General features: G+C 36.7%; 1 pseudogene; it reads right to left on the reverse strand.

The window, feature by feature from the left end:
• Positions 1-332: 332 nt before the first annotated feature.
• On the reverse strand, positions 333-5,074 carry LOC110735009 (annotated as a pseudogene).
• Positions 5,075-8,799: the final 3,725 nt, after the last annotated feature.

Consider the following 8,799-nt stretch of genomic DNA (forward strand, 5'->3'; position numbering starts at 1 on the left):
TTGTTGCCAAGGAAAACAGCAGAAGACGCGATTTGTACATTAAAGAGACATTTAAAAATACTCACACATTAATCAGTGCTATTATATTTTTTGTATTAATATAAATAAGTACTTATACACCACCAAAAATGCCACATTTTGCAAATTTTATGAATTTTATCCGAGTTCGAAAATATTTTCTTATACAACGTCGAGATTGGATGCAAATGACAGTATGAGCATTTGGCTTTTTCAGAATGGCAGTGCAGAAGCTATATTATGAAAAGATTGGTAAATGAACATTAAGCCAAACCTTAAATGGACACCTGCATCAGCAGAAAGGAATACAGAACTATTGCTAAAAGTGCTACGTTCATAGATAAGCCGGTTATAAAATCTCACATAACACCTTGATTATTGAACAAGGATAATAATTCTCTCAGAAATAACTTCAAACAATGACCATCATCTCTTTAAGATTGAAGAGCAACTGGCATTCTAATAGTTAGTAGACATGCAATGCCTGCACGTGTTAATTTATTGCTCAGTCCACCTATAATTATAACGATCCTGTGTATAGACCAGGGATTCAGTATACTAATATCCTGACGCTGCATGCAAATATCATACCATACCAATTACAAGATATAGCCATATAGGTGTGACATCCCATAGAATTGGGTTAATAAAGAGACGAAATGAGTAAAAATAGGGTATTTCCTAGCATAAAGTAGGTGCCAAAAACATTCCCTTGCCACCATAAGGAAGCAGTGAAGCACCATCAGATACGAATGCAGGGCAACAAGCAAATTAGGTAAACAATCAACATTGCCACCTCAGTCAACTAAGCCCTTAGGTGCAGTATACAACGCAAAAATCTGATTCCAGCCCTCGTATCATGAAATGCTGTCTATACTACTTTACCATGTTGGTCCAAGGTTGGCCTGCAAAGATAAACACTGCATTATATAAACGATACCAATAAATGCAGCTACATGAGATTAAATTAAAAATTTGATGTTGTCACATATCTGAAAAACCTATAGAGCAGGTAAAGCTCCGATGGACAAATTCTAACATTTAGAAATGAGAATTTGAATCCCATTTCATTACCCCGTTACTGGATTCACTTTCACCACACAAGTACACAACTAACTTGCATAATTGGAGTAAACCTCCAAAGTGATGCTTCCCTTACTGATTCTTACATATAAATGCTAAGATCTGAAGAACGGCAATCTGAACATTTAATGCATCATCTATTACAATGGGTACCAGCTTAACTGTAATAACAGTTGACAATGTCAGCTATTGGCACTGTCATAAAGCATGTTCTCATGGCACTATTGCTATATTTTCATATCTCCCACAAAAATACACATTAATTCAGAGCTAGGGTTAAAGTTTTAGTTCTTTCATGTTGCTGAGAGGTCAGGGATCAACAAAGAAATTGTACCTACCCACATAAGTCAAACCTGCAAAGTTTTCAACTCTAGTTGTAGGACTTTTTCAGGTCGGGGAGGGGGAGGGGGATGGGGAGGGGGAGGGTGAGGGTGAAGGGATCAGTCGTTCATCACATAAGAAAAAACGCAAGGCAAAGATACCAGTCATTTCATGTAGAGACAAAAAGTACAGCAACAGACAACTTGTGATATAAAGAGACGATGTTAACACTACACAAGCAAAGAAATATAAAGAGAAGAGTTAGCCTGACAGGCAGTCCAGATTGTTGCTGATCAGCAAAGGGTCTCAACTTTGATCAATGCAGCAATCACAAAGGCATCTACTTTTGTTTAAGAAGAAGTTTTAACTATTATTTGTAGCAATATTATTGCTGCAAATCAACAGTAGAGTAAACTCTCAAACCACCAAATTACAGGCATTGCCCTAGAGAGATTTCCTAAACATCTGCAACTAAAAGACACCAATATTCTATTCAGTCTTTCACATTTCTGCTTTCGTTCTTTCACGTGTAAAGAGTATTGAAGGTCAACAGACAAGCAATATTCAAACAGATTTAACAATGATCCACAGATCCACACATGAGAATATCGTCACACAAGCACTTCCAAATTCTTATTCTTAATAGCTACTATTGAAACAAATTCTAACTGTTTTAAAAACCACATTACACACACCAAAGAATAGGCTGGCACTTCCACAAATAAAAAATGATGAGTACTCAATTACCCATTCAATAAGTAACAACTTTCTATGGAATTGAACCAACTAATCTGGAAAGCATAGCTGCATAAGGCATCATCAGGAAAATATATAAACAAGAAAAATGAAACAGAACATGTCTAAAAAATTCCGAGTTTCTGACAAAGTAACATTTGGAAAACCTGTAAGCTGATTGCTAATATGTCAAAACAATTTTAGCAATAAAGTACACTAAGTCTATGTTAATCAAGACCACCTATTCAAAATTACCTCCCACTCATTCATCACTCATGCTACTACACCTGTGCTGCATCAGGGTTATCACACAATAGCAATACTGCCCATGGATTCAAGGATGACATAAAATTGACGCATGCAGTCATCATAAGCTCTCTCAACCTCTTAATAAAGTACACAAGACTTGAAGCAACAAACGCACTTTTTAGTTATTATGTAAGCACTAACTGCCACTAATAAGCTTTCAACATTGATTACATGCCACAGCAATACAGCATAGCAGTAGCGACTCACCAACTGAGAAATGCTATCAGCAAAAAATAGAAATTCTTAATTAATTTTCCAGTGCAGAAACATGCAATCAATAATGAAAAGGCAATCAGCATACAAAACACACAATGCAACTATTTAATACACAGCTCTTACAAGCATTTCCATGTGGTGAGATATAGTCTTGATGCTACATCATAGAATCGAGATATAAAAATACATCATAGAAGCAATATACGAAAAAAAGCATGATACTTTACTAAAATTCATAAGAAATCACTCACAGATATAATGGTCCGCTTGCTAAAGCATTGATGTGACAAGAAGCATAATATACTTCAAAATACACACATCTATCTAATTTCTAGTGTATCTTTCTCACTAATTATTCTTGAAGTGATAAGTCTTGTAGAGAAACAATAGCATATACTATTACATGTTCTTAAGGAGGTCGGGGAACTAGCTGTAGCCATACACATCACTTTCAGGTTACAATTAAATTTACTAGAATTAAGTAACACCATTATGACTTCAAAGACCCAGTGAAATTAACAAAATACATTATTTAATCTTTATACAATATATATACAAGTGCCCAATTAATTACTTATGAAATAAGCACACGGTATTCAGCACCAAAGAATTAGGAAAGGAAATTACCCTCTCCTGATAAAAACTTTAAACACAACAACCTTCTTCACAGTTCACATGGGTGATCGTCATGTGTTATGCATTCTTATTCAAACCCAAAAAGAATTACCAAAACAAGCAGCAATTACATGGAAAAAAAAAAGAAAAAAGAGTAATAAACCTCATTCTAACCTTATGCTGCTCCAAAACTCTGGAGCTTTTCACAATGTGGAGTTGGCAGATTACGACTCCACTGACGGCGTTGCAGTTCAATGTGGCAATAGCGTCCCAGCAAGTTCTTATAGTCCTGTATAACATTTTCCTCAATATTTTCTCTAGCAGCACTTCCTAAAGGATAACTTCGATCAAAGTCCGGTGATTTCACAAAAAATTCAACTCCATATTTCTCAGTCACTCTAGGAAATTGATAAGAATAGTTTCTTTGCAGAGAGTATTCAGGCTCTGAGAATGGCAGATATGCAAGCAACAAGATCAACAAGAATGGCACCAACTGTAAGAACACCATGAGATTAGGCCCTCCACCGTTACCCTCTGCCCTTTGCGGAGTGCCCATTCCCCTAGTCCTATAGACATGAGATGTATGGAACATGTTTGTCTGACCAAAAAAAGGCCCTAAATATTTCATCAGGGTCAAACTCATCATCAAAAAAGTCATTATTAGTCCTTCGTCTACGCCTTCGAACATTATGCTGTTGATTATACTCAAAATCATCAACCAAACCAGTCTGATCATACTGCCTCCTCGAATCCTCCTCACTCAAGCACTTAAAAGCCTTGCAAACCTTCTTAAACGCCTCCTCCGCACCTGGAGCTTTATTCTTATCAGGGTGAACCTTCAAAGACAATTTCCTATAAGCCTTTCTAATCTCCTCTACAGAACATGTTTTTTCTACCCCAAGTACCGCGTAATAATCCATATTCTTGGTAACCTGCTTAATCAATTTCACATGCTCTTCGGTATAATGCCGCTCCCCATTGGAACCCTCACCAGATTTAGCTCCCGATGAAACCCCGGTTTCACTCTTATCAACATGACTACCATTGTCAGAAGGGCCATAAGCCGAGGAATCCATCTTTTCACACGCCGCAATCAAATCATCAAGAGACAAAGCGCTATTAAGCCGCTGCGCAATTCTAATGAATTTAAGAGCACGATCCTTTTTACCAGATGCAATCGCTTCCTTAGCAATACCAATACACTTTAAAGCCTCATCCTTGTTACCATCCATGACTTCCACCACTAATAATACCAACCTAACTCAATCAATCAAACAAACAAACCCCTAGAATTCAAAATTCAGAACCCTGAAAAAACCCAATCAAAAATTTGAAATTGGGTTCAACAGGGTAAATTCTACAGCTGCGATCGAAAGATTAAAAGCAGATCTAACTATGTATCAAATTCCGATCAAGTTGACCTAAAATTCGCAAAAAAAATCGAAATAAAATTAGGGGTTTGAAGGTGATAAGCAAGTAATCGTACAAAACTGAAATAATTTGGAATAATCAGAAATTCAGGTATTGATTAATTAGAAATTTAAAGGTGTAGATCCAATCATAAATAGAGATTAGAGAGCAAATTGAGTTACCTTAGAGACGAGTCCATGAAATCGAGCGCGGATGTGTGTTGGTAAGAGGAGAGAGTCAGGAAGATGGGAGATGGAGGAATAGTATAAATTGCGAATACAAGATTACAAGTCTCGCAAGGAAGTCAAATATCTATGCATTCTTTTTAAGATTAGAGAAAAGGAATTGAGGGAACTGTGAAATAGTCCCACCTGCCAAAATCGTAAATAAATCAATAAGTTTGTACTCAGTATGTGATTTGTATCTAGGAGCCCGTCTATAAAAACTCAAATCAAAAGCGTGTACATTTTTCTCTTTAATGTAGCCCTTAAGGCTATGGATAAACATTTAATAACTTTTCTTATTTGGTATTAATTTAAGAATGTATAACAAAATATTGCGCAAATTAGTGTAATTAATGTTATATTTTTATTTTTATTTTTTTATTTTTAGCTCCTTATATTGTAGCCCCAAGGGCTATGTATAACATTTTCCATTTTATAAAACACTATATTTGTGACTGGGTGATGTCCGAGTTGTTAATTGAACTTTTTGATAAACTTTGACTTGAATTTCAAATCTTAACAAATACAAAATATCTTTGATGCAAATCATATTTTACAAGAGATATACTACGTATAATTTCTTTTGATGTCAGGTATATTGATACAAGATACCTTGATTTATTGTAAGAACATGTATTATATAGAAATATTACTGACGAACCGTGCGTATGTGGCAGAAATCCATTTCTCATGATATGAGATGTGAGAAAAAGGATGATATGAAACCCCTTCAAGACAAATCAATGCGCTTATTAATTATGCCCAAATAAAATATGCTAACACATATGTAAGCAAGGTTAATGATTAGCTATTAGCTTGTGATTTAATTGAGCCTTAATTTGTTGAGGCTTTGTACATTTAATTTTAGTAATCTATCAACCTATCTTTTTGACAAGTTTTTCCTCAAGCAAAAGCTTGGCCAAGCTAATTTAATTTTTTAGCTACAATGATCAAGCTAATAGGTAGAGTATTTTTTTAAATTGCAAGCAAGTCCCTAGTTACAACTATTGAAATTGCTCTAATAGACCAAAAATGCGTCAAATATAGTGCCTAGGTCGAACGAGTCTTCCATTGTAAAAACCGAGCTAATTTGACTTATGTTTAAGGTAAGGGTAAAGATTTCCCTTGCTATGTGGATGAATGAGAAGTTGACTTGTGGACCAATGAAATGTTTATATGTACTAACCACAACATGACAAGTGTCAACAGAGGAAAAATCTAATGATGAGATTTGATTTCAATCTACCTCATCAATCAACTTTTATGAAGCCAAAAGTAAGTTTCAATCCTATACTCTTTAAATTCAATCCACTCCTCCTCTTAATCACTCAAAATACATTCTCTCTGTTATAAATATGTTAGTTATTAAAGTATCATATTGTTCTTCCTACTTTGACCAATTTTGTCTCACAAAAGAGTTTAAGTAAGAAGAATGATTTGAAATGGGGGAGTAAATTATTTATGACTTAATTCAAAAAAACATTATAATTTGTAAAATTACTGATAATATAGCATAATAATATAAAGTACATGTGTAGGCACATAAATTTTATATAAGTGCCACATTAATGTTAATTATACGAGTCAAAGTCAAATTATTGACTCGATGTTATTTGACTGTTTATTTAAATTAATTAATTTAGGTGAAATAAATTAAATTATCCCAATTTAATTATTTTGGTTAAATTGTTTCCATTATATATGGGTTATAAATAGTCAAGACAATATTGAAGGCCCAACTCCAATTTACATCAAACCCTAATCCTAGGGGTGTCTCTCTCTATAAATAGGGGTTCTCTATTTCATTTGAAGGGGGGGAGGAAACAAGAAAACTACATAAAAAAAAAACAGAGAAAAGCTCTCAAAACCCTAAACCTCCCCAAAGAAAAACTCTCAAAACCTAAAAGAAGAACAACTCTAGAATATCATCCTTAGACGAATCAAGCCTCACCGGCCCTCGACAAAGGAGAAGAAAAGAAGAATTTCGAAACATCAAGCGCATCACAAGTTCGTGCAGTTTAACATCTACATCAAATAGTCATTGATCAAGATCAAGCCTTGTCGGCCCTCAATCAAGAATTCAAGTCAAAAGGTCTACATCATATATCTTCGATAGAGATCAAGTTTCGTCGACCCTCAATCAAGAGCACGAGTCAAAGTTCTGCATCAACTATCATTGATCGAGATCAAGCCTCGACGCCCCTTAATCGAGAATCAAGTCAGCCCGCGAAACAAATCATAGTTAAAGTGGAGATTGAATCAGAGGAGGAAATTAGAGATTGTACCCAAAATTATCAAATTAATAAATTTAATACTTTGTTGCATTTGTTTTGAAGCTATATATTGCAGATTTAAAATTTGTGTTTACAATATGACAAAAGATATTAGATTTTCATATGAGTAAATTTTAAATTTTTTTTTTTAAAACCTCAAGCATTAATAATTTGTTGGGTTTTGCGGTGTTCGACATCGCGCGGAAACAAAATCGGCAAAAGGATCGCATGCATAATTATTACAACTAAACAAAATAACATACAATTATTGAAAGCATAAACACATAAAGAGAAGAGAGAGAAAGTAAGAATAAGACTTGCTCACCCTCGACGCGTGTTTCTCACGAACCCCAAGTACGAACACGAAAAAACTCTAGACCCGCAAGTGCAAGCCCTCCTCCGTCTCACACCTCACTCCCGAACGGGTCCCTACCTCGTAGCTTAGACGAGGCTAGACTAAAATAAACTAGAGTATTACGAACTTAAAGGCTTTCTCACTTTTGGGAGATACCTTATTGAGTTCAACTCAAGTGAATAATCCCACTATCCAAGGTGGGTATTTATAGGAAAATGCTCCCAAAAACTTCAATCAACTTTCCATGTGGGAAAGTTGTTGAAATGAGATAATGAGTAATTAATTTAATTCCAAATTAATTAATTTCACAAATCAATTAGCAAACATAAAGTGGCAAGAGGAGAGGGAGGGTAGGTGAGGACCACAAGAGGAGGACCACACCTCCCCCTTGCTCCCCAAGCAAAGCCCTCCTCACCAACCTACTCCAATGAACATACGCCAGCTGGCGGGCTGCCTTGGCCACAAAGGCTGCCTCGCTAGCGCTTGGTGCCTTGGCTGGGCTTGTCAGTTGGCCTACGTAGCTACAGGCCCGCATTAGCAAGCCTTGATTCAATGCGGGCTGCTTGTACGCTGCTGCTTCTATCTCGCGCAAGGCTCAGCAAGCCTTGCTAGCTGCTGGCCTTGCTTACGGGGTTGGCTGGCGCTTGCCGGCTGATGCTAGCCCTACTTACATGCCAGCACGCTAGCTTACGACAAGGCTAGGCACCTCAGTAGCGCATGATGCGTGCTGGTGCTTGGCGTGCGAGCGGCTAGGCGCACCAGCACACATGCATGCTCAGCCAGCAGGCCTAGCTCGCATACGCTTGCTAGGCTCGTGGCACAGCCATGCCTTGCGGCTGGTGGCCATGGCTAGCCTAGCCCTCGCATGGCTAGGCTAATGCGAGGCTACGGCTTAGCGTTGATTCGTTGTTTGACTAATTTCTTGTCCCGTCGATTCCTAAAATCGACTTGACTCTTGACACTCGGCTTCGACGCTCTAAGTTCGGAATCTGATCTCTTAGTTCGTAAAATCTCTATCGACGTATTTAATTGTTCGGATTAATTCGTCGCCATTGTTCGATTATACAATTTGGTGTGACTCGAAGGGTTCAGTCAAGAGTAAGATGTAATATTAATTATACATTAATATTATTGATCGGAAGCGGCCTCTAGCTAGGCATTTTGATCACTTGACCTTACTGAATAATTAGCTTTCCTAATTAATTCAGAACCCTTTATCGGAATAATACACTTGTACGAA

The sequence above is a fragment of the Chenopodium quinoa genome, unplaced genomic scaffold (assembly GCF_001683475.1).
Source record: "Chenopodium quinoa cultivar QQ74 unplaced genomic scaffold, ASM168347v1, whole genome shotgun sequence".
NCBI classification, from domain to species: domain Eukaryota; kingdom Viridiplantae; phylum Streptophyta; class Magnoliopsida; order Caryophyllales; family Amaranthaceae; genus Chenopodium; species Chenopodium quinoa.